Source organism: Triturus cristatus, chromosome 2_1, assembly GCF_964204655.1.
Source record: "Triturus cristatus chromosome 2_1, aTriCri1.1, whole genome shotgun sequence".
Lineage (NCBI taxonomy): Eukaryota > Metazoa > Chordata > Amphibia > Caudata > Salamandridae > Triturus > Triturus cristatus.
In genome coordinates this window covers 299861866-299889415 of record NC_140581.1, presented here as the reverse complement: position 1 = coordinate 299889415, position 27550 = coordinate 299861866, and the positions used below count along the sequence as shown (strand labels likewise).

Sequence of the window (27550 nt, the reverse complement as noted above, 5' to 3'; positions counted from 1 at the left end):
CTCCCCAAGGGCGTCCACGTCGCGCCGCACTTCACGGAGGTCAGAGGAGAGCTGGGAGCTAAGTTCCAGAATATCCTCCTTGATGGCGGAGAATAAGTCAAGCATAAACGCCTTAGTGGCCGGCTGGTCACTATCCTCAGGCGGCTGCGAATGTGGAGTCGATTGGGAAGAGGATGGATCCGTGGACCTCTGCATAGCATCTTTCAGGGTCTTGTCCCGCCTATTTTTGGTGGATGACATGTCAGCAAAACGGGCCCTCTACAAAGCGACCTGACCAGTAGGGCCCACGAATCTTGAGAGATGGGGACAACGCTACGACACCACCGACGCCCGCTCCCAGCACACAGTAGGGCCACCAGCACCCAGCCGACCGTCGACACATGGCCCGAGCACCTCCTCCACAAGGACAGCTGCCGCCCCTCAGCTGCAGAGCAAAACACAACGCCCCCGCAGTAGGAGCGGTATGCCCCCGAACCGCAGGCCCCAGAAGACCTCACCACCAGCCCTCCACAGCACAGCTCAGGTAAGGAGGTGCCGCCCGCTGACCCGCGGGCCGAAAGCTGGTCCCCGGAACCAAAGTCGCCGGCCTTCCAGGCCCACAGCCAGCAGTCAGGCCTGCTAATATCTGGGCAGAGGTGAGGGGGGATCACACAGTCACAGCGCGCACCCCAGCGGCGTCACACAAAGTCCATGGGGAGCACCGATCAATCTACACAGTGGTAGGCCACAGGGCCCTGCAGCAAGGCCTCACACGCGCCCCACCAGCGCGCATCTCACCGTCCGCCCAGGTGCGGACCGAGCAATACCCCTCGGCAACGAGCACTCCCCTCTACTACAGCACTCACCGCCAGTTCGCCAGCTGTTGGGGCCAGAAAGGGGCCCGAATCCCCGCCGAGAGGCCGCAGGGCCGGGAGCCGCCAGGCCGGGTCCTCCAGTAATTCAAACAGCGGCCAGAGAGCAGGCCGCACCGCACTCCCCGCTCCGACTCCAGGGAATCCAAAGGACGAGCTCCAGTCAGCACCGCCGCCGTCTCCAGTCCGCCTCAGGGCACCTCCTCCACCTCCATCGCCTCTCTATGTCGCCCAATGCGGTCGCCAGCACAGATCAGTGGGGCCGCTGGGTCGCAGCAAGGCCGGAACCGGATGGCCCCGCCAACCTCATGGAGCGTCGTCGTTTCCCAGGAAAGCGGATCGCTGAAGGCACCAGGTTCCGCAAAGGGCGCGAATCCCCACCGAAGGGCCGCAGGGCCGGAAGACGCCAGGCCGGGTCCGCCAGGAATGAAAATGGCGGCCAGGAAGCAGGCCGTTCCACCTTCTCCGCATCCACTCTAGTCCCTCCAAGGGGCGAGCCCCAGGCAGCGCCACCTCTGCCGCTTGACCACCTCCGGGCACCTCCGGCACACCCACCGCCACTCCACGCCGCCGATCGCGGCCGTCAATCCAAGGCAGCAGGGCCGCCGGGTCGCAACAAGGCCGGGGCCGGACGGTTCCACAAAGCACATGGATCGCCGCCGCTCCCCAGAAAGAGGACCGCTGGAGGCATCAGGTAATTGGCACACACATTAGGGTACCACGGTATGCTCGGATGGTCATCAGGGGGCCAGATAATGAAAGCGATGATCAGGCGGCGCCGGAGAGACAGAGAAACGCGTCTCACTCCGCCGCCATCTTAGCCACGCCCCCGTATTGTATAATTTTAATGTTGTTACATGTATATTAATTGAACCAAGCGAAAGATTTTAATTTAATATGCTGTGCTGCACCCAGGTGAGCTCCTCGGAGGTAGCTGGAGAGCTATAGTAGCTCACAAGCTTCTGGCTGGAGACCCTTGACTGTGTTACCTCAAGTCCAGGGGTGGCAGGCCGAGAACCCAATGTACCCGGGGAAACTTTCCTAGGTGTGCTTAGTCACTTAGCTGGTGATTGCCCTCCAGCAGAGGCAAAGGTAGTTGCAAAGTAATCACGAATCTTTGAATACTTATGCTGTCCCACATCTGGTGCGAGAAGCAAATGTCAAGCCACTCAGAAATGAAGTGCACATTAACAAAACATTCGGGGTAAAAATGAAAAAATAAAAAAGACTGTCAACAACCAAAGGGACAAATGTAAACAGATATGGAGAAATTCAATCAAATATAATGAAAAGGCTGACCACTAAAGGCAAAGACATAACAGCTAGGAATGTCGCTTTGCAGCTGTTCATTTTTTAAAGATTCTTGGTATACAAATCTTTTGTTTGCTTTATGACAAATAAAGAGAGCCCTATCTTCTGATGACACGCACTAGGGCTGTCCACAATAACCCTTGAATCCACACGCTTATAACACAGGCCCTCAACTACTCCAATCTGGCCATCGAACGGTGTTGATGAGAGCACAGGTGATGCTGTGCTTGGTGTGACGTAATGCAAGTTACAGTGGGCTCAATCAAATGCTGCCCTCTCCCTATGCCATTTATGACCCCAGGGAACTTATCTCCCAGGGCATAATTCTTTTTTTTTTAAAAGGGTGGGGTAGAGGGTACGTGGCCCCCCTTCTGGAACCTGTATAGTCCCCTGAAACCCCATCCCCAGGGCCAAAATATATGCTATTTAGCACCCACCCTCCAAAACACCAATGGACCATATCCCCCATGGCCAACAAGTATGTATGGGGAGGGGACTGTTGTAAATGCATCTTAATGCATTCTTCTGTGCCGTTCATTCTAGCCCGTACTTCTAGAACACTTGTTGTGTTCTAATACTACTGTGGGATTCTAGGGGCACCAGTTAGCAGTTGTTTTTAAGGAACAAGGGTACCCCAATATGTGAACCTGGGGTGATACAATGTAGGAGAGTACAATGGTTCTTAATGGCCTATAAAGGTCCAGTTTAGCGACAAGCCCTAGAGAGGGCAGGTGGTTTTATATAGGTACAAGAGACTCAAGGGCAGAGAGATAATTAATATAGAGAAATTAATTAATATAGAGAAGGGACAAGAAAGTCAAGTTGTGACACTTATTTATTATACATAGGATGAATTCAAGTGCTCACATATTCAGTGACAACAAGCGTGACGTGAGGGTGAACTTTAAAAGAGAACATCGCATTGGCAACAATTGTGAACCATTTTTTGTTAAATTAGTATAAAGGGTTCAAGTTGCGTAAGGTCGACGACGTTTCGAACTCAATTATTCGAGTTCATCTTCAGGACAAATGTGAGCATATGAACTCTAAATGTAAAGAAGCAAAAAATAAATAAATAAATATAAGTAACTCATAGAAAAACTAATTGTAAGAATTGCAGGGAAGTAACTCATAATGACCCTTCAAGATTATATATATATAGTGCATCACAGTCATTTAAATGATACAAATTGCTCTCCAGAAATTGATGCAAAAGGAACCCACGTTTTGAGCGCCTAAGTGAGAAAGTAACCAATTTCAAAGTAAATCAGTGTACTACAATATCAAATGATATACAGTTCATTATGGAAGTATTTACATTATACCTTAGCCGAGGCCAAGGAACATGTTCAAGCAACCAGGGGATAGCTATAAATTAAGGATCATCAGCATAGTGGGGTGAAGCCATCTATGAAGCGGAGACCTGGCGCTGCGCGAGGGTGGTGAAGGCACTTACTTAGCATATGTGATGGATGATCACTTGCGGTGCAATTGTTTAGTAAACGAGTCACCGGAGTGGCCAATACTTCAGTGAGGGCCTCGAGGGTTTTAAGGCCTGGGGAAAAGGGGAAACCTAGTGTCAAAAAACGTACAGCAAACTGCTTGTAAGGATACGGGACTGGGTCAGAGTGGCAGGCTGACTTACTTGAAAAACGCTGTGTCCAGATTCAAGAATATGATTTGGAGCGGGGATCTTCTGGTGCCGAGAAATGAATCTGAAAGGTAGTGGGGGGGGGGGGGGGGGGGAATTAGAAAAACGGGACGGGGCGGCCGCCGGGGAGGTGGAGGGCGAAGTAAGAGTAGAGGGTTACTTACTCGTTGCGGCGGCACAAGGTCCAGTAAATGGGAATCTCAAGGGGGGTCTGTTCGCCTGCTGGTCCGCGCTGCGACTGAGATCGGGAGCGCTGGGAATATATTACCGGTGGTTGCCATTGGTTACGTGAAGGGGAGGCAGCTGCGTGCGCTAGCACGCGTGTGTTTCTAACGGCCGTGGGTTGGCCCGGGACATGCCTGATTACAAAGGCAACGGCTGACATGGGAGCATGCGTGTGAAAGCAATTACGCGGATAGGCACAGGACTGCAAGTACGAAATATCCCTGCTATTTTCTTAGAAGATCCAAAATTCAAAAACGGATTTGCCCACATTGGTACCACCTGCTCCCGCCATTGGATGGTGCTAGGCATCGATACTGCACTAGAACACAGCAAAAAAGAATTACTAGAAATCCGAGAACTAGAAAAGGCAATCTTAGAACTAGACAGCCTTGCAGATGCCAAATCAGCCCTAGAAAAACTAGAGCGCACGATTATTGACTTCCAAAACTTTGAACACCATAAAAAATCTACAAAAGTGACAAAAGACATAAGAAATTACAATAAAGAACAAACCTACCACTACCTCAGACAAGATTTTTTTACATCAAACAACCAAGATCAACAGAGGTACCCAACAGGCACTTGGGGTAGATTCAGAAATAGGCAACCGGTTACTTTCTCTGATTCTTCTCTAGAATCCGACAACTCTGACCCCGGGGAAGGCACTAGCACCTCCACACACAATCCGAATTTTTTAGGGAGAGGCCAAGCATTCACAGGGGAGAGAGCCAGAGGCAGAGGCAGAGGGAGACCCAGGTACAACTTCCCCCCAGGGGAACGACAAACACGCAGGAAATTTTACCAATGGGGCTACCAGTACTGAACCCTCCCTACTCACCTCCCTCTTCCAACATGGACCAACTGCCTATTTTTAACTTATCCAAACACCAATTGGCCTCTACTGATATTGCCCTACTTAGTAGAGGCCTGTCTTTTGTCATTACGGACAAACCTAATTGGTTCGACATTCATACCGAAATTCTCCAGTTTTTCAGAAAAGTAAGATTGAATGTATTTTTTCAGGATAAAGAGACAACCACCAAAACTGACACTACAGGATTACGACCCAAATCCACATTCAACCCGCCAAGTGGATCTATGCCCCCGGAAGTCATTGCATTTGAACACCTTGTACTAAAAGACTTCAATGAAATAAAAACTAACTACAGGTTCACACCTTTTAATGTAAGTCTAGAAGAAAGGCACAGTCTTGACACTCTAAAAAACCTGGACGATGTGGTTATAAAACCCTGTGACAAGGGAGGTGGCATCGTCCTACAGGACAAAACCGCCTACGACAATGAAATTCTCCGCCAACTGAACAACACATCTCACTACGAACGCCTAATGCGCAACCCCCTCCAAGACATCAGTGATCTCATCCTCACGACTACCAAAATGGCTTTAGAAGAAGGTTACATTAGTAAACATGAATTCACCTTCCTCAACAGCAAAAGCCCCAGGACCCCGGTCCTATACACCCTCCCTAAGATCCACAAAAATCTGGAAACACCACCAGGCAGACCCATCCTATCCGGTTGTGGTTCAATTTTAGAACCTTTAGGTAAATATATTGATTTCTTTATAAAGAATATGGTACAAGACACTACCACATATGTAAAAGACACCACACATTTTATCAATCTCATTGAATCCCAACCTTTTGACCCCCAAACAGAACTCCTTGTCACCCTTGACATCGAATCGCTGTACACCAACATCCCCCAAGACAAAGGTACAGAAGTCATCAAGAAACATCTTAATCTCCGTCCAGCTCCACATCAGGTCCCCACAGAATTTATCATCTCACTCCTTGAAATAGCCCTTACCAGAAACTACTTTATGTTCCAAGATCAGTACTATAGACAATGTAAAGGCACTTCGATGGGGGCCATTTTTGCCCCTAATTTTGCTATACTCTTTGTTGACGACATTGAGACCAACATCATTCTCAATAGGACTGACCCATTTCTAGATCAAATCCGGGTTTGGCGCAGGTACATAGATGACGTGTTTATGATTTGGTCTGGCACCGAAACAGAACTCCAATTATTTTGCACCTGGCTGAATAACGTCCAGACTGATCTCAAATTCACCTATAATTTTGACAACACTAAAATTGATTACCTAGACGTCACTGTCAAGAGCTCAAATGGCGAACTCTACACCACCTTATTCAGAAAACCGACAGAGCGTAATACCCTCTTGCAATATGATAGCTGTCATCCTAGAGCACTGAGGGACGGTCTTCCCTACGGACAATTTCTCAGAATTCGCAGAAATTGCAAATTCAAAGAAGATTTTTTCCTGGAAGCCTGTGCAAAAAACTTACTAACCGGGGCTACCCTAGACGACTAGTAAAACGCTCAATGAAACGAGCTTGGTATTCACATCGTGAATTTCTACTACAACCCAAAGTGAGAGCACCCCTAACCAAAATCACATGTGTGACTACTTTCTGCCCAGTCAGCAACAAACTCACCAAAATGATAAAAAAAACACTGGCCAGTACTGGGCCCTCTGGAGCTCAATACAGGCACCCCGCTTTTTGCTTTCAAAAGAGGACGCAATATTAAGGACCACCTAGTCAGGGCACAAAAACTTACACACAAGGACAATACTCTACATTCTTTTCTTGGTCTCCCGCCCTTACAGGGCCACTATAAATGTAACAATTGCATGTCATGTGATTCCACATGTAACACCAAGTGTTTTGAATTTAATGGCATGAAACACACTTTACAGTTCTTTTCTAACTGTAATTCACAAAATGTGGTCTATTGTATTAAATGTCCCTGCCAACTACTCTACATCGGACAAACCACGCAGAAAATCAAGACAAGAATCTCTCAACACAGAAGTAGGATTCGCTGCAAAATACAAACGGCACCACTGGTGGAACATTTTTTGGACAAAGGACACTCTGAAACTGATTTCACGTGGCAAGTGATCGAAACTCTACATCCAAACAACCGAGGAGGGAACCAACAAGAAATCCTTAATCGCATGGAATGTAAATGGATTTTCAAATGCCGTACTATCGAACATGGACTTAACACTCTGGATGAATACAGGACTCTCTTATAATCAGATATCCTGGTTACATTTGCCAACAACTCTGTAAAACCTCATTTCCCAGCATTTACTCTGTCTTCCTCTACAGGTATGCATCTTTGCTCAACTCCAGCGATGAGATCGCTTAACGTACTGTATATAATTAAGTCACCTTTGTTTTGACTCAAGAACCTCTGTAGTAACTCTTCTACCTTTTGGCATTTCGTAATTTATTCCATCTCAATGCAGCAAGTGTTTACATTCCATACGCCTTGCACCATGTAATTTAGTTCCCATGTTTTTATGCCATTGTAGTTATTTTTTACACATAAACACTTGCCTCATGTATACATATACTGCCCCCGAGTTTAGCTCTCTAATTCACGTGTAGTTCCTACACACGTGTCCTGTGCCTATCCGCGTAATTGCTTTCACACGCATGCTCCCATGTCAGCCGTTGCCTTTGTAATCAGGCATGTCCCGGGCCAACCCACGGCCGTTAGAAACACACGCGTGCTAGCGCACGCAGCTGCCTCCCCTTCACGTAACCAATGGCAACCACCGGTAATATATTCCCAGCGCTCCCGATCTCAGTCGCAGCGCGGACCAGCAGGCGAACAGACCCCCCTTGAGATTCCCATTTACTGGACCTTGTGCCGCCGCAACGAGTAAGTAACCCTCTACTCTTACTTCGCCCTCCACCTCCCCGGCGGCCGCCACGTCCCGTTTTTCTAATTCCCCCCCCCCACCCCCCCCTCCCTTTCAGATTCATTTCTCGGCACCAGAAGATCCCCGCTCCACATCATATTCTTGAATCTGGACACAGCGTTTTTCAAGTAAGTCAGCCTGCCACTCTGACCCAGTCCCGTATCCTTACAAGCAGTTTGCTGTACGTTTTTTGACACTAGGTTTCCCCTTTTCCCCAGGCCTTAAAACCCTCGAGGCCCTCACTGAAGTATTGGCCACTCCGGTGACTCGTTTACTAAACAATTGCACCACAAGTGATCATCCATCACATATGCTAAGTAAGTGCCTTCACCACCCTCGCGCAGCGCCAGGTCTCCGCTTCATAGATGGCTTCACCCCACTATGCTGATGATCCTTAATTTATAGCTATCCCCTGGTTGCTTGAACATGTTCCTTGGCCTCTGCTAAGGTATAATGTAAATACTTCCATAATGAACTGTATATCATTTGATATTGTAGTACACTGATTTACTTTGAAATTGGTTACTTTCTCACTTAGGCGCTCAAAACGTGGGTTCCTTTTGCATCAATTTCTGGAGAGCAATTTGTATCATTTAAATGACTGTGATGCACTATATATATATAATCTTGAAGGGTCATTATGAGTTACTTCCCTGCAATTCTTACAATTAGTTTTTCTATGAGTTACTTATATTTATTTATTTATTTTTTGCTTCTTTACATTTAGAGTTCATATGCTCACATTTGTCCTGAAGATGAACTCGAATAATTGAGTTCGAAACGTCGTCGACCTTACGCAACTTGAACCCTTTATACTAATTTAACAAAAAATGGTTCACAATTGTTGCCAATGCGATGTTCTGTTTTAAAGTTCACCCTCACCCTCACGTCACGCTTGTTGTCACTGAATATGTGAGCACTTGAATTCATCCTATGTATAATAAATAAGTGTCACAACTTGACTTTCTTGTCCCTTCTCTATATTAATTAATTTCTCTATATTAATTATCTCCAGTTAGCAGTTGGTCAGCTGGCGTGGGGTTGTTCTGCCTACATATCTGCATCAATAAACAACCAGTTGAACCTACTGTATTCCGGCGATACGTCTTTTCTACAGGGACATGCAGCTCAGTGAGCCTTAAAAGAACATGTCCCCTGGTGCCAGCTCATACACTGTGTCCTGATGTACCCACCCCTGGGACACAGTAGTTTATATGCCTGCAGGAGCTCAGGGAAAGTAAATATGCTCCCATCTAACGGGAGCAGACTTTTGTTTCCATGCCCACACTCTTGCTGGCAAGGAATCTCAGATTGCTCCCACCCTGCGATATCAAGCAAAAACAGCTGCTCTCACCAGGCGGGATCAGTGCTGCTCCCTCAGCACCCTGGATGGGTGGGGAAAGCCCTCGGGGGCCCTGGGGCTGCTACCAAAGCCGCCAACATACTGTCTCATGTGTGCCCTAAAGGAGGTTCTTGGGGACGGGCACCAGGATACCCACCCATGAGCTCATAATACCCTGTGGATGGGGTCCCTAGGACCACTATAGGCTTGGGGAGGGAGGCCATGCTTCCTTCTCCTCTTTATATAAAAAAAGAAGACCCTGGGAGATGGGGTAGCTGAAGCCTATATTGGCTCGAGGAGGGTGGGCCACATCCCCCCTCCCCTCTGAATATATGTTTTGGCTCCTGGGGATGGGTCCCTGGGGCTTTGAAGACCAGGGAAGGGGGTTGTGTGCCCACTACCCCTATTTAAAAAATAAAAAAAAAGCTCTAGGGTATGGGGTCCCTAGAATCCCCAAGAGGGATGAAGGGGTGCTGCACAGCCCCTCCACTTAAAAAACATAAATACCCTCTGAGATGGGGCTCCAGGGACTAAAAGAATGAGGAGAGGGGCTTCTATAAAAAAAGAAAGGCCCTGAGTGCGGCCAGACCCTGCGGCCAGCCCACGCCATGCATTGCTGCAGGACCATGTCATGAGTGATGTATAATGTGAGTTCATAATCATGGCAGGAAAGCAAGTTATAGTTTTTTTGGGGGGAAAACTTTATTGTGCAAAACATCATTACAAATATGGGCCTATAACCACAAGGGCCGGCCGCTAGTATATGCAAATCAATTGCTTAAGGTCACAAAGCAGCGACTGATCCCCAGAGGTCCAGCAGAATTACAGGATATATATTCGGCAACTCAGAAGATAGGCAGAATACCAATATTTTAAAGTTTAAAAGAAGGAACAAACAACAAAACAACACTCAAGGCGAGAAACATTCTGAACGGTGTCGAACCTCGATGGGGGGGGACCTATCATACCCGGTAGAGAATCAGGAGGACAATAGAGATGACCAGGGGGGGAGGCAGTGGGGAAGGCAGGACAATCAGCGAAAGAAGTAAAGTATTCTAGGAACCTCAGGATCAGGGGGACAGAGAAATGTCCAGAGTGTCCTCAAAGGGGGGCGTACAGATGTTACCTCGGTAGGTGTTCCACTGGCCCCAAACTTTATTCCACGCCCTAGGCTTGCCCCTAGCCAGATAGACCGTCTTCTCTCTAAACATGCACCAGTCCATGTTCTCCTTCCATACGGACATGGTGGGAGGCCGTTGGGAACCCCAAAGCTGTGCAATATCCCTTTTTGCAATCATGTTCCCAAGTGCCGCCCACCGGGACCGGGCAACGTCGTAATCATTCGGCTCCCACACATTCAACAGACATCTACGAGCCTCAGGCAGCAGAGCGACCCCAGTAACACACTCCATTACAGCATGCACACGGTGCCAATACGCCGCAACCTCACGGCACTCCCAAAGGATATGAAGGAAGGTGGCACTCATTCCACATCCGCGCCTACACAACCCGTCCGAAGAAAAACCCATAGCAACCAAACGAGGACCCGTCACATAAACTCGGTGAAGAATTTTGAGCTGGACGAGACGGAGACGGGCGGGAATGGCGACCTCTTTCGGGGAGGACAGTGCGGACTGCCAGTCTTCGTCATCCAACTCCAACCCGTCTCCGGTCCAGGCCTCCCAAGGAGATCCACCCGATTGTTGATTAATTTCTTATAAATCAAGGAAATCGTACTATCGGGCAGATGACCATCAAGTATACGGTCCTCGAGTGGGGAAGACACATGGATAGTGGTACCGGCCGTGAAGACCGACAGCAAAGCGTGGCGAACCTGTGCATATCTGAAGAACTCCCTCTCACTCAACTCATACTCGCTCTGAAGCGCCGCAAAGGACTTGACCGCACCTTTCACCCAAAGATCACCCACTCTGCTAATGCCAATCGTATCGCAGTTCTCAAAACCTTTCGTTGTCCAGAGGCATCCCAATCGTTCCGAAGCAAACAAAGGGGTCGCTCGTGTCAATCGATCATTCTATCCCATGGCCACATTGGCATCCTTCCACACACGTACCGCAATCTTAGTGGGTCCCGTTAGATTCCTCCCCTCTGTCCGGGAGTAGAGCGCTCTGTTGAAGTGGCCACCAGGCAGCTGATATTTGTCCATCTCGAAAGCCGGATTTGGACCGGGTGAATACGTAGCATGGTTGATGGCGGACAACTGGGAGGCCCAATAATACCTCCTGTTGTCCGGGAGCGCGATGCTCCCATCATACCAGGGGAGAGTCAGTTTTGCGAGAGCGATGCGTGCGCGACCGTCCCAAACAAGTCTCCTCTGTAAACCCTCCACCTCCCGGAAGTAGGCCGCTAGCAAGTTATAGTTAGCTTTGCAAACTATAACTGGTGAATTTCTGTGTTTTTTTGTTTTTTGTTCAAAACGTTAATGTTTTCACTGAGATATTCACCTAACTGTAATCTCACTTTAACAATGAATTTCAAAGGTTTAAAAAAAACACACCTAACTAGAATCTTACTTTGACCTTTGGGTTTTTTCAGTGAATGTCTAGAGTATTTTTTAATGTAAAGTAATATTTTCTTCACATACATAAAGCTAAACCCCCTCACGCACGTCCTTCGGCTGTGCGTGGCCGGTGGTTGTTCAGAGGCAGACAGCCTCACACTGCGCACAGCCTTTGGCCAACCACAGCCACAGCAGGGGATTAACAACAGGGCCTGGCCTGTGACCAGGCCCTTTGTCTAACACACTTCTTTTGCAGCCAACCCCCTTAGAGATGGCCAACCCCACCGTGCACAGGGCCTTTCGTTGCACACTGCATGGGGTTGGCTGCAGGGCCTGACTTGCATCAGGGCCTGCGTCCAAATCCCAGCAGTCAGCCACCCAGAGGTAGCCAACTCCACACCGTGCACAGCCTTTGGTTGTGCGTGGCATGGGGTTAGTCGCAGGGCCTGTGTTGCAGCCAGGCCCTGCTTTCAACTCCCCACAGGCAGCCAACACCATGCTGCACACAGACTTTGGTCATTCATAGTTGGAAGTTGGCCACAGGGCTTAGCCTGCCGCCAGTCCCTCAGCAGGTTGCCACACCCACACTACGCACATCTTTTGGCATGCGCATTATAGGGTTGGCCTTCGGGCCCCGAGGGCTCCAGCGGCTAAAACATACATATTAATGGGAGGGGAGCATGCAGCCCCCTTCCTGACTCTTAATTGACCATGGGGACCCCATCCACTCGAGCCAGTTCCAATAAGAAGGAGATAAGAGCCATGCAACCTACCTCCCCATGCCTTAAAGGTCCCAGGGACCCTATCCCCTGGGGCCAAATACAGTTAAGCAGGGGAGAAGGCCTTGCAGCCTCCTCCCCGAGCCCTAATAGGCCCCGGGTACCACATACTCCGGGGTCACATCCAACAAAAAAGGGGAGGGGCCACCCAGCACCCCTCCCCAAGCCTTCTTAGACCCTGGGGACACTATCCTCCAGAGCCAAAATCTAAGAGAGGGGTGTGCAGTCCTCCTCCTCAAGCCTTATTAGACTAAGGGGACCCATTCCCTGGTACCAAATATCATTTAAGAAAGGGGGGGGGGGGGGCACCCAGCCCCCATCCACAAGCCTTGTTAGGCTCTGGGGACGCTATCCCCCAGAGCCAAAATCTAAGCAGAGGGGTTGTGCGGCACCCTCCCTGAGCCTTATTAGGCCCCAAGGGCCTCATCCTCCTTGGGCTGAGTAATTAATCAAAGGCGGGGATAGCTTCCTCCCAGAGCATTATTCGGCCCCGGGAACCACATCCCTTAGGGCCAAAATGCAAATAGAAAGTGGTGTGGCCCCCCCTCCCGAATCTTATTTGGCCCCAAGGGTAGGGGCCAGTTAATTAATAGAGGGCCGGGCGGCTCCCCTTTCCGAGCCTTTATAGGACCCAGATCTCTATCCCCCAAGACCATGCCTTATTTAAAAGGTGAGGGGGATTTGTGCCACCCTCCCCAAGCCCACCCGGAACACCCACCGAGCACAGTGTTGGAGGTCACAGTGAAGCCCCAGGTCAACGCTGCCCCAGTTTGCTTCCTCGTCCTGCGGGAGCCAGCATTACTACCCCCTGGAGGGAGCAGCTATTTATGCTGTTCACTCCGGGCTTGAGGCTCGCCGCAGAACCTCCGCCCCTTAATAACTAAATTGGACCCTGGGGAATAGGGTCCCCAGGACCAAAACGGCTCAAATCTGGCCTTGCTGCTCTGTCTGGCTCAACTATAGGAATGTGGTTGTCAATATCCAGCACTAGATTCCTGCTCTGCTGCTGCTATACAGCCTCCAAGTTGCCAGCGAAAGGAAGAAAGGTAAGTAAAAAACGAACGTTTCTCTATGAATGTGTATTTATTATTTATTTATTTAGGAGTTTTATATAGCGCTGGCCAGACCCGAAGGTATTGGAGTGCTTTACAACAGTGTGTTTGAGAATGTCTGTGAAAGTGAGTGAGAATCTAAGTTTGAGAGTGTGTATGAATAAGTGAAAGTGAATGTGAGGGAGTGAGTGAGTGAAGGAGTGTGAGTGTCTTAGGAGTGAGTGAAGGAGTGTGAGCGTGTTAGGAGTGAGTGATTGGAATTGTGAGATGGAATGGAAGTGAGTCAGGGTGGTACAGCTATCAATGATGCAGCAAGTGCAGTTGCACCAGGCTCTGTGATTGTCAAAGCATGTGTATGTTTGTTTGTAAGAGTGAGAACCAGTGTGTATGGGTATGTTTGTGTGCAACACTGAGTGAGAACGAGTAAGTAAGTGTGAAAATGAGTGGGGGGGAAAAGAGGGAATGTGAGAGGAAGTGAGTGTGAGCGTGTAAGCATGTATTTGTGCCTTTTATGATTGCATGTTGGCCACTGGCCATGGCGTGCTGCATATAATTCTGGTTTATGGCGGCACTCAAGGTAAAATGTTGCTGCTGACATATTGGAAATAATTCTTGCCATAAGGAAGGGCACCCATGGTAAAATGCAGGCCCTGTCATACTAGCAGAAGTTCTCGCAATAACGACCCCTGTGAAAAATGCTGGCACTTGCCCACTGGAAAAAATCTTGACAAGGTACCATTTATTTCCAAAGCTTCTGTCACCAGCCATAGTCACTGAAAAAGAACTGTTCTAATTCAACATAATTTAGAATCAAAGTGTATCACGGCCTCCTCATGGTATGAAGCGCTATAGGTGATGCAATACCATATAGAACACAACTCTTTCCTGTGTTGTTCCCAAAAGCTATGTTTATACATATATTTCTTCTGCTACTTTATTAAGCTGATTCCGTTTATGACCAGCTTTTTTGGTGTTTCGGGTAACAGAAAAAGTGACTTTGAGTTTCAGCGGGTTTAGCCTGTAGTCAGATTCACTAGTGGAATCTAATCCAACGGCTGATGCCAGATCAGGATCTTTGTCTGTATTTGCTAGTGATGCAAATGTACCTTTTGTCAGAAGATACTCTGAGTACCCACAGCTGGTGGGCACCTTAATATTCTTTCCTCCATTTCCTGTTTCGTTTTTCCGGTCGATATTTTTAGAATGAAATCTGGCAACATTGTAGTGGATTCCTGCTTTAAATATGGCAGATTTATCAGCCCTTCTTGCCATGATTTTACCATCACTTAGAGGCGGGATTGGTGGTTTGCACTGAAGAATACCTGCTGCCTGTCGCAGCTCGTGAGATTTTGGAGATGGTTTCCATGAGGTCTTGTTAACGGAGGTTAACTTGAACTCTTCTTTTATTCAACATTTCCACAGTTTCTTTTATTGATTTTCGTTGATGTTTTTTTGAGACGTTTCCGTTGCTAGTAATAAATGTTTCATTTTCCTATTATACTGCCTGTTATTTTGTTTTCCATTGACTTGCCCTTTATCTGGGGCCCTTCTTGCTAAGTAAACAAGCATTGGCATAGCCAATAGGTCTCGCCTTTGGGGCGTTATAAGTGTTTAGACAGAGCTATTGGCTTTGTTAACGCTTTTAGTATGTGTTGTAGAGCATTGTGAATGCTGTGCAGCATGTTGAAAATGTATGTTATAATAAACAAAGTGTTATAACTGTTTCTGTCAGTGGGAGGGAGAGAGGGGAAGAGTGAAGGGGGCGGGTGAGGTGCCAGTGAAGGGAGATAAAATGCAGCGATAAGAAACTATACAGAGACTGTTTACTGTCGAGCCCTCTGTTGGAAGTGTGGGAGAGGTGGTGGTTCTGCCTCCTGTTACAGTGACGGTACTGGTGTGCTTCCTGTCTGGGCAGCACTGGGGCACAAATGTTGCTGCTGATGATTTAAAAACTAACAATTAGTATAATAAAGGGCAATAATGTCAATGCCAAAGTTGGTAGGAATAATAATAATTAATAATATTATTATACCATCACAGCAGCTTGTGGCGGAGGAGTTTGTTCCTTGGCCGGGGTGGACAGGACGCACCTTGTAAGGAAAGCTGCAAGGTCCAGCGCCTTGGTGCGTCTGTCAGGGCGCTTTATAATCCAGCTTATGGTGGTGGTTTCTGTCCTTCGGCCGGGGTGAAGGGGACGCGCCTTGTAAGAAAAGCTGCACGGTCCAGTGAGTTCACAAATGCTAATATTGGAAACCTGGGCATCTGTGTGTGAAATTTGTTTATTAAACAGAAAACAAGAGAACCACTTGGGTGTGATGGAGGGGGCACGTGCAGTAGGGTGAAGGAAGCACGCACCACAGCTCTGCACTGTGCAGTGGGGTGAAAGGAAGCATGCACAACAGCTGTGCAATGCGCAGTAAGGTGAAAAGAAACATGCACCACAGCTGTGCAATGGGGTGAAAGGAGGCACACACCACATATGTGCACTGTGCAGTGATGTGAGAGGAAGCACGCGCCACTACTGTGCAGTGGGGTGAAAGGAAGCACTCGCCACAGATGTGTACTGTGCAATGGGGGTAAAGGAAGCACACACCACAGCACAAAAAGCAAGTGCTAATAATTAAGTGCTCATGTGCGCACCAGCAGACACCGGCTCAAATTAAGCCGCCAGCAAGGGCCTGCGTTACGCCCCTGGATAGAGCGTGTCTGAAAAGCAATGTGGGGAAAAGAAGCATGCACCACAGCTGTGCACTGTGAAGAGATGTCAAAGGTAGCACGCACCACAGCTGCGCAGAAGTGTGAAAGGAAGCGCGCACCACGGTGCTGAAAAACGCTAATGTTAAAAGGTGCGGTCAATTTTTAAGCTGTGTACTGTGCAATGGGTGAAAGGAAGCACGCACCAAAGCTGTGCACTGTGCAGAGATGTGAAAGGTAGCATGCACCACTGCTGCGCAGAGGCATTATTTAGCAGTCGGTGTCAGCAAGCATGCACAAAAAGCAAGTGCTAATAATTAAAAGTCCATGTGCGCACCGGCAGCCACAGGCTCAAATTGAGCCCCCAGCAAGGCCCTGCGTTACGCCCCTGGATCGAGCGAGCACCAAAAGCAATGTGGGGAAAGGAAACACGCACCACAGCTGTGCACTATGCAGAGATGTCAAAGGTAGCACGCACCACAGCTGCGCAAAGGTGTAAAAGGAAGCACGCACCACGGTGATGAAAAAACGCTAATGTTAAAAGGTGTGGTCAATTTTTAAGATGGTACTGAAAAAGAGGCGACTATAGAGGTCAACTACAGAGTACAGCAAATGTCTTGACAATAACATACTAATACAAAGATAACGGTTCAGGAAGAGAGTGCTGACATAGATGAAATGCAAGTGCTGGAAAAAGAAGCACGCACTCTTGTGGCGGTGGGGTCTGTCCCTTGGCCGGGGTGGAGGGGACGCACCATGTTAGTATCTTATTGTCATGAATGCGAGTGTTGGAAAAGAAGCTCCCACTCTTGTGCCGGTTGGATCTGTCCCTTGGCCGCGGTGGAGGGGATGCGCCTTGTAAGGAAAGCTGCAAGGTCTTGAAATGAAACATGATCCACAACAGATGGCATGCTGCGCGCCGCTGCTCGCTCCCGACAGCTAAACGCTGTGGGAGTAAACATTTTCACAAAAGGTGGGACATGCACCTGCCTTTGTCCAATTGCTTGGTTTCATTTTTGAAAGCCACACGCAAAGGCCAATAGCATGTGTGGAAAATCGACACAACACGCATGTGTTTGCAGAAAGTCTGAAGCGATTCCAAGAGTCCTTCTCCTAGTGCAGCGCATGCTCGCTGCGCTAGGCTCGACCTAAAAAGGATCCTCTTATCATAGCAAACAAAATAGTGCAGATCTCACTGGCTCTTTGCAGACAGTCTTCCGTACCTTCTTCAGGTTGGAATGAAAGATTTTTTTGTCCTTGAAAAAACAGAGTAGAGTACTTTAAAATTGAATCCCGCAAGAGACACGACAAAAGACAGCCACATTGAGCTGGACCAGAACATACATTTGTATTTTTTTTCTAGAACCAGTGATACGCATACTTAAAATACAGCCCAAGTGTTATTCGTGTATGAGAGAATTTGATTTTTGATATTAGTCTCAAATAGAAGTTTAGATTTTCCTTTGTCTTTTTGAGGAGAATATGTTTCTGTCAGGAATCTATTTTCTATTTAATTTTGTCCACTTCGACCCAATCACACAGCACTATCATATACAATAGGTTCGCCTCTATCTGAATGGTCTTGCCAGTTCAACTAAATCAAAGGTCTATTTATTATCTTTCCAAAACGTCTCTCTCAGTAGTGATACATACCCAGCGTAGGGTATGGGATGAGTGACATCTGTAGGAATCCCTCAGCGGAAGCACAACACTGTCATGGAGCAGTATGCACAGTGATGTCCCAGTGTCAGACAGCAGCAGGCACAGTGAGGCTTCAGGGTCATCGTGTCATACTGCAGCAGGCACAGTGTTGCTTCAGGGTCATAGTGTCATATTGTAGCATGCACATTGTTGCTTCAGAGGCACAGTGTCATAAAGTAGCAGGCACAGTGACCTTCTAGAGACTGACAGCAGCAGGCACAGTCATGTTCTAGAGTTCAGGCTGCAGCATGCACAGTGATTCTTCAGAGTCATAGCGTCATACTGCAGCAAGCACAGTGATGCTTCCGAGCCATAAAGTAAGAGGCACAGTGAGGGTTCAGTGTCGGTGTCCTACTGCAGTATGAATAGTGATGCATCAAGGTCAAAGTGTCATACTGAAGCATGCACAGTGATGCCTCCGGTTCATATAATCATTATGCACAGTGATACTTCAGGGTGATAGAGTAACAGGCATAGTGATGCTTCAGGTTCATAGTGTCATACTACTGTATGCACAGTGTTGCTTTGGGGCATAGTGTGATACTGCAGCATGCACTGTGATGCTTCGGGTCATAGTGTCATACTACTGTATCAACAGTGATGCTTCGGGGTCATAGAGTCATACGGCTGCATGCACAGCGATGCTTCATTGTCAAAGAGTCATACTGCAGCATGCTCAGTGTTGCTTCAGGGGCATAGTGTCATACTGCAGTATGCACAATGTTGATTCAGGGTCATAGTGCCATACTGCTGTATGCACAGTGATGCTTCAGGGTTATATTGTCATTGTGCATCAAGCCCAGTGATGCTTCATGGTAATAGAGTAACAGGCACAGTGATGCTTCAGAGTCATAGTGTCATACTGCAGCATGCCCAGTGAGGCTTCAGGGTCACAGAGTAACAGGCACAGTGATGCTTCAGGGTCATAGAGTAAGAGGCTCAGTGATGTTCCCAGGTATAGTGTTATACTGCAGCATGAAGAGCAATGCTTCAGTGCCATTGTGTCATATTGCAGCATGCACAGAGATGTTTCAGGGTCATTGTGTCATACTGCAGCATCCAAAGTGATGGCCCATTGTCATATAGGAACAGGCACCGTGTTGCTTTAGGGTCGTAGTGTCATACTGCAGCATGCACAGTGATGCATCAGGGTCATAGAGTCATACTGCAGCATGCATAGCGATGCTTCAGGGTCATAGTCATACTGCATCATGCACAGTGATGCTTCAGGGTCATAGAGTAACAGACACAGTGATACTTCAGGGTCATAGAGTAACAGGCACAGTGATTCTTCAGGATCATAGAGTAACAGGCACAGCGATGCACCATGTGCAGTGAAATTTCAGTGTCATAGGACAACAAACACAGCGAAGTTCCAGATATCTGATGCGCTTCATAGTGTCATACTGCAGCATGCACAGTGATGCTTCAGGTTCATAGAGTAACAGGCACAGTGATCTTCAGGAGGATAGTGTCAGACAGCAGCAAGCACGGTGATGCTTCTGTGCATAATGTTACTGCAGCCTGCACAGTGTTGCTTCAGGTTCTTAGTGTCATACTGCGGCAAGCACAGTGATGCTTTAGGGTCATAGTGTGATACTGCAACATGCACAGTGATGATTTAGGGTCATAGAGTAACAGGCTTATTGTTAGTTTGGGGGTCATAGGGTCATACTGCAGCAAGCACAGTGATGCTTCAGGGTCAAAGAGTAACAGGCATAGTGATGTTTCAGAGCCATAATGTAACAGGCACAGTGAGGGTTCAGTGTCAGTGTCATACTGCAGTATGAAGAGTGATACATCAAGGTCAAAGTGTAATACTGAAGCATGCACAATGATGCTTAGGGGTCAATATTGTCATACTGCAGCATGCACAGTGATGCTTCAGGGTGATACTGTAACAGGCATAGTGATGCATCAGGGTCATAGTGTCATACTGCTGTATGCACAGGGTTGCTTCAGGGGCATATTGTCTTACTACAGCATGCACAGTGATGCTTCGGGTCATAGTGCCATATTACTGTATTAACAGTGATGCTTCGGGGTCATGGAGTCATACTGAAGCTGCACAGTGTTGCTTCAGGGGCATAGTGTCAGACTGCAGCATGCACAGTGTTGCTTCAGGGTCTTACTATCATACTGCTTTATGCACAGTTATGCTTCGGGGTCATATTGTCATTGTGCAGCAAGCCCAGTGATGCTGCATGGTCATAGAGTAACAGGCACAGTGATGCTTCAGGGTCATAGAGTAACAGGCACAGTGATGATTCAGGGTCTTAGTGTCATACTGCAGCATGCACAGTGATGCTTTGCTGTCATAGTGTCATACTGCAGCATGCACAGTGACGCTTTAGGGTCATACAGTAACAGGCACAGTGATACTTCAGGGTCATAGAGTAAAAGGCACAGTGATGCTAAAGGGTCATAGAGTAAGAGGCTCAGTGATGTTCCCAGGTATCATGTCATACTGCAGCATGAACAGCGATGCTTCAGTGTCATATTGCAGCATGCACAGTGATGTTTCAGTATCATTGTGTCATACTGCAGCATCTACAGTGATGACCCATTGTCATAAAGGAACAGGCACAGTGTTGCTTCAGGGTCATAGTGTCATACTGCAGCATGCACAGTGATGCTTCAGGGCCACAGAGTCATACTGCATCATGCACAGTGATGCTTCAGAGTCATAGAGTAACAGGCACAGTGATGCTTCACGGTCATAGAGTAACAGGCACAGTGATTCTTCGGGATCATAGAGTAAAATGCACAGTGATTATTCAGGATCATAGAGTAACAGGCACAGCGATGTTACAGGGTCGTAGATCACCATGTTCAGGGATATTTCGGTGCCATAGAACAACATGCACAGCGAAGTTCCAGATATCATCAACACCAGCTTCCTACAATTTTTAAGAAAATTACCCCAGCTCCCAGGTCAATCAATCAGGGGCTGTTAAGTGCGCTACTCACCCTCAAGTGTCTCAAGGTGCTGGGGGGATTAGCAGATCCGTTAGCCGAAGAGCCAGGTCTTGAGGGCCTTTCTGAAGGTGGTCAGGGAGGGGGCGAGTCTGATGTCTGCCGGGAGCTCGTTCCAGGATTTGCCCGCAATTTGATAGAAGGATCTTCCACCTGCTCTGGCTCTGTGGATGCACAGGGTTTCGGCCAGTGCGAGGTTGGAAAATCGGAGGTTTCTTTTGGGTACGTGGAAGTTGATTCTGTTGTTGAGGTATTTGGGTCCGGTGTTGTGTATGCATTTGTAGGCGTGGGTGAGGATTTTGAAGGTGACTCTTTTCTCCACGGGGAGCCAGTGGAGCTTTCGTAGATGTTGGCTGATGTGTTCGTGCCGGGGGATGCCGAAGATGAGTCGGGCGGCGGTGTTAAATGGTAGCGGCAGTTTCAATCGATAACCTTTCAAGTATTTGCCCGGCGGTAATCGCCTCTCATACCACTCGATAATTTACCAATGAAAGAGGCAGGCGCCGGAGACTGGAAGGCAGGAAACAAAGTTTTATTCCGTCGGAGCAGAACACATCAGATCAGACAGCAAGGTATCGTCACGAGGTGCTCTAACTGCATCTCTGAGACCTGGTCTCTTATACACAGGTTTATTGCTTTATTACACATAGTACATTCTTGAGATTCCCTTGATGCATGAGAGAACATCCCCTGAAGCCCCGGCTCAGATCCGATCCCACACATAGCTACAGTAGAAATTCCCACCTTACCCGCAGTAGGAGATGGCTATCGCGCAGCAGGGTATTCCGCCAATTCCCGGGGGTGTGTGTGACCGGTCGGGTCTCAGGGGGTAGGGGCTTTGATCTACTGTAATCCCTTTGATGTGGGGTGTTTCCCTTACAGTAGGGGCAATAAACTGCATCCGCAGGGCTAGGTGATGGCCTGGGACCAGTTCGGACAATGGGGCGCAGAGGAAGGGGGTTATCAAAGGAGAGGCACGACCATGTATGGGATGTCGGTCGGATGTGGTTCCGTAGCAGGGTCGCGCAGAAGGAGAGGGTTTATGGCCCGTGTATGAGAGAGCGGGGGCGGCCGGCGCGCGGGGGATGCTCGCAGCGCCGGGGGAAAGCGCTGGCGATCGAGAATGAGCGGGGAGAGAGTGGGGTGCCTAAAATGGCAGCCGTGCATTCGCTGTGCGTGGCGCTGGGGAGAGGCAAGATGGCGCAGATAATGTTCAGTTTGCAAGCTAAATTTCCACAGTCCTCCCTTTTAACATATCTCGCCAGCTTGCCTGGCCGTCATTTATCTTCGTTAACCTTCAGCTATAATATCGTTAATGTCTTTCGTATATTCCTTAAAGATACAGAGTTTTTAGGGCAGGCAGGAGTAATCTGACACATTTGCTTATAGTTACATACAGGTGATAAAGTAGGCGAGGAGGTAGTACATACAGAGTTACATCAGCTGTGCCGCATGTCAGGCCCAGGGACAGGAGGAGGGGAGTTTGTTTGAGCACAAATAGGATACTGTAAAGCAAACAGGATGTTTCTGGCAAAACAAGGGATATTTCATACATTACTTAAGGCCTAGACTTTGTGTTGATCGAAAATAGTCAGTATAGTCGTGTACATGGCTGGTGTTGTATGAATGTCACTATACAAAGTTACATTTTCTTAACTTCTCAGTGTACAGTCGGAAGTGATTGATGCAACATCATGAAAACTTGATAGGAAAGATAGTTAATATAAAAAGGTGGTTGGGAGAGGATTTTCAACTTTTACATGGGTTCTTCTTTCCAGTGTCCTTTTTTATAAAGAGCCATCACTGGTAAGCTCTTATTGTTGTTCTTCTTTCGTTGGCACTGTTGAGCACCGGCGGTGGAGCTAAGGTCCAGCTCAAATCCAATTTCTCACGTTGCAGGGTGTGACCATTCACTGTTCTCCGATCACAGCCCTGTTCCTTAACATAGTTCACCATAGGTACTTTGAGACAGGGTACCTGCTTTTTGTTCTTCTGTAGGTAAGTCAGATTCATAATCCATATAAAAGAGGGTGAGAGAGAGAAGGGTGTGACGTGCTTCGGGATGCCGAGGGAAGAGGGGGTGGAGTGGGATCGGATCAAAAATGTGGACCAAGGGGAGCAGAATCTTCCAGCACTGGGCCCATCAATCGGGCCCGACGGGTTGAGACTTCAGGCACGCTGGTCAGTGAGCAGGGGGGCCTCGATGTAGCCCTTCGCGCTTATCATCCTGAAAATGGTGTCTCGTCTCACGCCCTTTTTGCTTCGTAGCTTCCCCCTTGGTCGATGTCATAGATGTTCCAAGGTCTGCAGCCAGGCTGTGCGTCACGTCCGACCCCTCCCTTCCGATGGCAGCACGTTATCTTTAAATGTGTACAAGAAACAAAAATCTTAGAGAGTTGGCAGGGAAGACATTTACATACTTCATCCTCTCTCCCAACCACCGAGTGGTTGCGGACATGCTTTTATCGGTTGCTGTATGATTGGTGTCTATTAACTCTGATGTTAGTGTGTGCGTTACTAATCTATTAATCATTGCTGTGGTGCAAGTTTCTGTGGGTGTCTCTGCCCATCGTCTGGCCCTCTAGGTGCCGATTCCTGCGCCCGATACTGGTTGCAGGAAGCCTGACATCTGTCAACCTTCTAGTCTTATTAAAAATTCGAACCGGCTTCTCCGGCAGAGGCTCGTTCGTCTCAACACAAGTTTTGTTAATACATATTTCCTTCCGAGGACTGCTAAGTTTATGAAAAGAAAGTGCGAGGTGCTACTGTCACGGGTTCACGAGTATCCATTTCGGGGAGGAACATAAGCTAAGCATTATTTTTGCTGGCGACAATAGGTAACCCTTTATCAGCTTAGGCGATGTATTATTAGTGAATAAGGTCATCAGCTGTTTCGTTCGAAATACTCTGAGGCGGCTAGTATAGGGCTGGGGTTATCTTGGGAGAACGGGGTGCTTTAGACATTCTTATTTCGGGGTAATTGGGCGGGGGTAATTCTGGGCGGTGGAGATGGTGTTGTTAAAGCTCTGAAAAACGGAAACCACTGACATATAGTCCCCGTGATGAGGGCCAAATTGGGAGACATCAGTCGTCTTACCTGTCCTTTCTTTTCTCAGCCAATTAAGCTCAATATTTGTAGAAAGGAGAGGTAGTAACGTGGCAGAGTACGGTCGTTTTGTTTCAGTCAAATTGTTCGAACACCACCGTGCTCCAGGCCAATTATACACTTACCGAGGAGGTATGTGTCGTTAATTTATTCAAAAAGAAAAGAGGGTAAGAAGGCTTTTTAGTGAGGGAGGGAGTGAGAGAGAGAGAGAGAGAGAGAGAGAGAGAGAGAGAAAAAGAGAGAGAGAGAGAGAGAGGGAGAGAGAGAGAGAGAGAGAGAGAGAGAGAGAGAGAGGTGTGCATCAAGTAGGCTATTTGGCATACATACGACACAAAACGAGAGAGACATGGGTAAGATAATAGGCCACTTGGTGCACACACAACATGGAGTAGCATGGGTCTGTTCCATGTAAGAAAACACAAGCGGGGGAAAGACATAAATTCGGTGATCACGTACACACAAATGCCGGATAGGGTGTGACAGTACATGCATCAAGACGGGGACTTAAGACGGAGACTCAGGGCTACGTTGAGTATCGGGACCTCTCCTTTCCTGTCCTCCTTTCCTATGCATGCTGCGTACTTTCAGTATTTTGTAGTTTATCCTAGGGGGTGTCGGACCCTTTATTCTCCTCCCTTTGATCGATGGGCGAGCACTTCAATCATACAGTGACGCTCCCTTCAAGTGACCTAAGCATGAGATGCACACACATTCATACCGTGTAATCATAGCACACACGCACAATCATGCCATACAGTTTCTCATGTTCTCAATGGTGGTCTGCACTTCACGCACTATCTCACAACGTTTGTCTAAATTTTCCCTGATATTGAACTCGGTGCGGTCCATGTCCACTTCATTCTTCAGTCGGAGCTTCGTCGTGACCTATAGAGGGGAAAAAGAGGGGAGGGGATGTGCAGTATTCAAAGTACCCTAGCGCGCGCAGACACGAAAAAGTTCTACTTACCACGTACCAGGCTAGTCGCAGGAGTGGGTGATACCACAGACCTATTATTCTTTTTGTCCGAGACAAAGATGCTCTAATTTATTTCATTTCCTAAATTCGGGTTCCCTTGTCATACATGCATTTCTCAATCGGTCGTGTATTAAGGTGCAAGATACCATACCTTGCGTTCGGCATATACCCTGAGCTATGGTTGACCATTGTTTAACAACTCTTGGAAAAAGATAGGTGTGATGGGTACAAATTCCGTTAATCAAAAAGATTCAGGCAAATGGGGACTGCATTATCTGTTTTCTATTGCTTGGGAGTAACAATCATTTATTCAAAAGAAGAAATCTTTATCAACCTATGTGATTAGTCATGACACTGATTCCGTAATTCTTTCAAGAGGCCCTTTATTTAAAACAATGTCAGTATACAAGATACGGGCCTACAACCGTTCAGGCCGGCCACGGGGTGGGAGGCGTCGAGTGTCATGAGCAACGCTACTACGGCATAAAATCGGTTCCCTTCCCGCCCCTCCCCGACCATCATGTGTGGAAGCATCGCATATATATATATATATATATATCTCTTTTTAACACAAATGTCACGTGACTGGGACGCCACAAGGGTTTGTAGGCCTCTCCTACATCGGCGCCATCTTGGGGCGAGGTCGGGCCAGAGTACAGTCTAAGTCTTTCCATGAATTAGCTGTTGGACCAGAATTCCTTTCAGTAGTTCGAGAACTTTCGTTAGCGTCAACTTTGCGTCAGCATGGCGTCACTGCGACCCCGTAGAAATGCCATGGTTCGTTCTTGGGGCGGGGCAGCAGGCGGGTTCTTCCGCCGACGCTTCGAACCAGTCTTTCTCACTGCACCAAGCGGAGGCAAGGTGGCTGCCGTCCGGGGCAAAGAGCAATGGCGGCAGTTTTGTCCTTACCGGAAGTCCGCGGGAGTCGAGTGTCAAATGACTCCAGCCGATTCTGCAAGGCTGAGGGGAGCATTTTGTCAAGGGTGGGGCCCACGCCCAAGCAGACAAGCTTTCGAGTCCAGAATTGTCTCACGGTGGGCTTTAGGCCTGGATCCGGAGGAGCCGACCGCCGGAGTTCAAGGGCAGCAGTAGCAGCAGCTCTTCGGTACAGCCACCGGAGGGGAGCCAACAGCAGTAACAACGGCAGTTCGGATGGTACTGCCACCGGGGTGATTCCAGTAGCAGCGACGACAGCAGTTTGGATGGTATCGCCACCGGGGTGGGTCCCCGAATACTTGGCTGCGGGGGCCCACTCCTCGCGTCGGACGCTAGTGGCGATCCTGGTGAACCCGTGCTTGGGCGGTCGTCCGGTGGTCGCGTGCAGCGGCAGGGTGCAGCTTAGCTGGCCGGTGAGTCAAAGACGGTTGGGGTGCCCTCATCTGCTGGCGAGCCTCCACCTGGGGAGGCGGGGGAGGCCCGTCCGCGTCGCCTCCCCCCTGCCAGGGCACCCTAGCCGTTATTGAAGGAAGAAGAAGAGAATAGGAAGATCCGCACAGCGTGCCAGGGTGTAATTCAGCAGACCGATGAAAAAGATGGCTGGGGCGCCCTCATCTGCTGGTGAGCCTCCACCTGGGGAGGTGGGGGAGGCCCGTCCGCGTCGCCTTCCCCCGTCAGGGCATCAGCCGTTATTGAAGAAAGAAGAAAGAAAACGGGAAGGCCCGCACAGCGTGGCGGACTCCGCCTTGGTGTTGCCAGAACTTCGGCGCTTCGTATAGCCTCCGGCCTATTCGCACAGTCGTCCGCCACTGATGTCAATGGATTTTTGCATGGCTTTTATAGCCCAAAGTCAACTAAAAGAACCGCCCAAAACAGGCCAATGTTGCAATTTCGAGGAAGGAGAGGCGAGGACGGTGTCACGTGGACGTTAAGGCTTTGGGATGGAGGTTGCAGCAGACTGTCATGTAAATAGTTGTTTTAAAACGTGTTTTAACCTGTTTACCCTGTTGGTGTGTTTGTTATATCTTATAAGTTATTAAAATGTTATAACCGTACTACTTCGTTGGAGTGTTTGTACATATTTGCAATCTGATGACGAGCACAAGGAGGTTACTGTGCAATCGGAAAAATAACATAGCCCAATTGTGCGCGATCTAGCCCTAGTTTGGTGACGTCGATGGTGGGTGTCAGCAGGCTTCCGTTTGTGCAGGATTTTGTCATGCTTATTGGGCGGGGTGGGCAGTAGGGCAGACATGTTTAGGCAGCGAGAGTAATGGAGTCGGGCTACCTCGTGGCCGTCTCGACCGTGAGCTTGGCTCCTTCCCTTGGTTTCATATGTCCCACAAAGGGCTAACTCCTAGCGTTACTTTAGTTTTTGTAAGGTCAAAAAGGATCCCCCCAGTGCCTTTACTATGTTGTCGATTCCTGTTCGTTCATCCTTTGTTAGTCGATTCATTCTGGTGGAATCTTTCTTTCTCACCTCAGGGTCATCCGACGTTATTGCCGACGTTGTGTTCAGTACGGGAGGCTCGGCCGGCGCGGAGGCCGTGAGGACCGAGGCCCCTGTACTGCTTTCGTTCGTGTTTGGGGGTTGTGGGTGTTGCACTATTGATTGGGAGGGTGCGTATGGAGGGGGCATGTAAATGATCGGGGGACCTAATAGTAAT

The 27550-nt window shown here is 48.4% G+C and overlaps 1 protein-coding gene across 3 annotated transcripts in view; it reads left to right on the top strand.

The window, feature by feature from the left end:
* TTC33 (tetratricopeptide repeat domain 33) overlaps positions 1–27550 on the top strand; it is a 925632-nt gene that overhangs the window by 704242 nt on the left and 193840 nt on the right. The gene's annotated exons all lie outside the window — the stretch shown is intronic.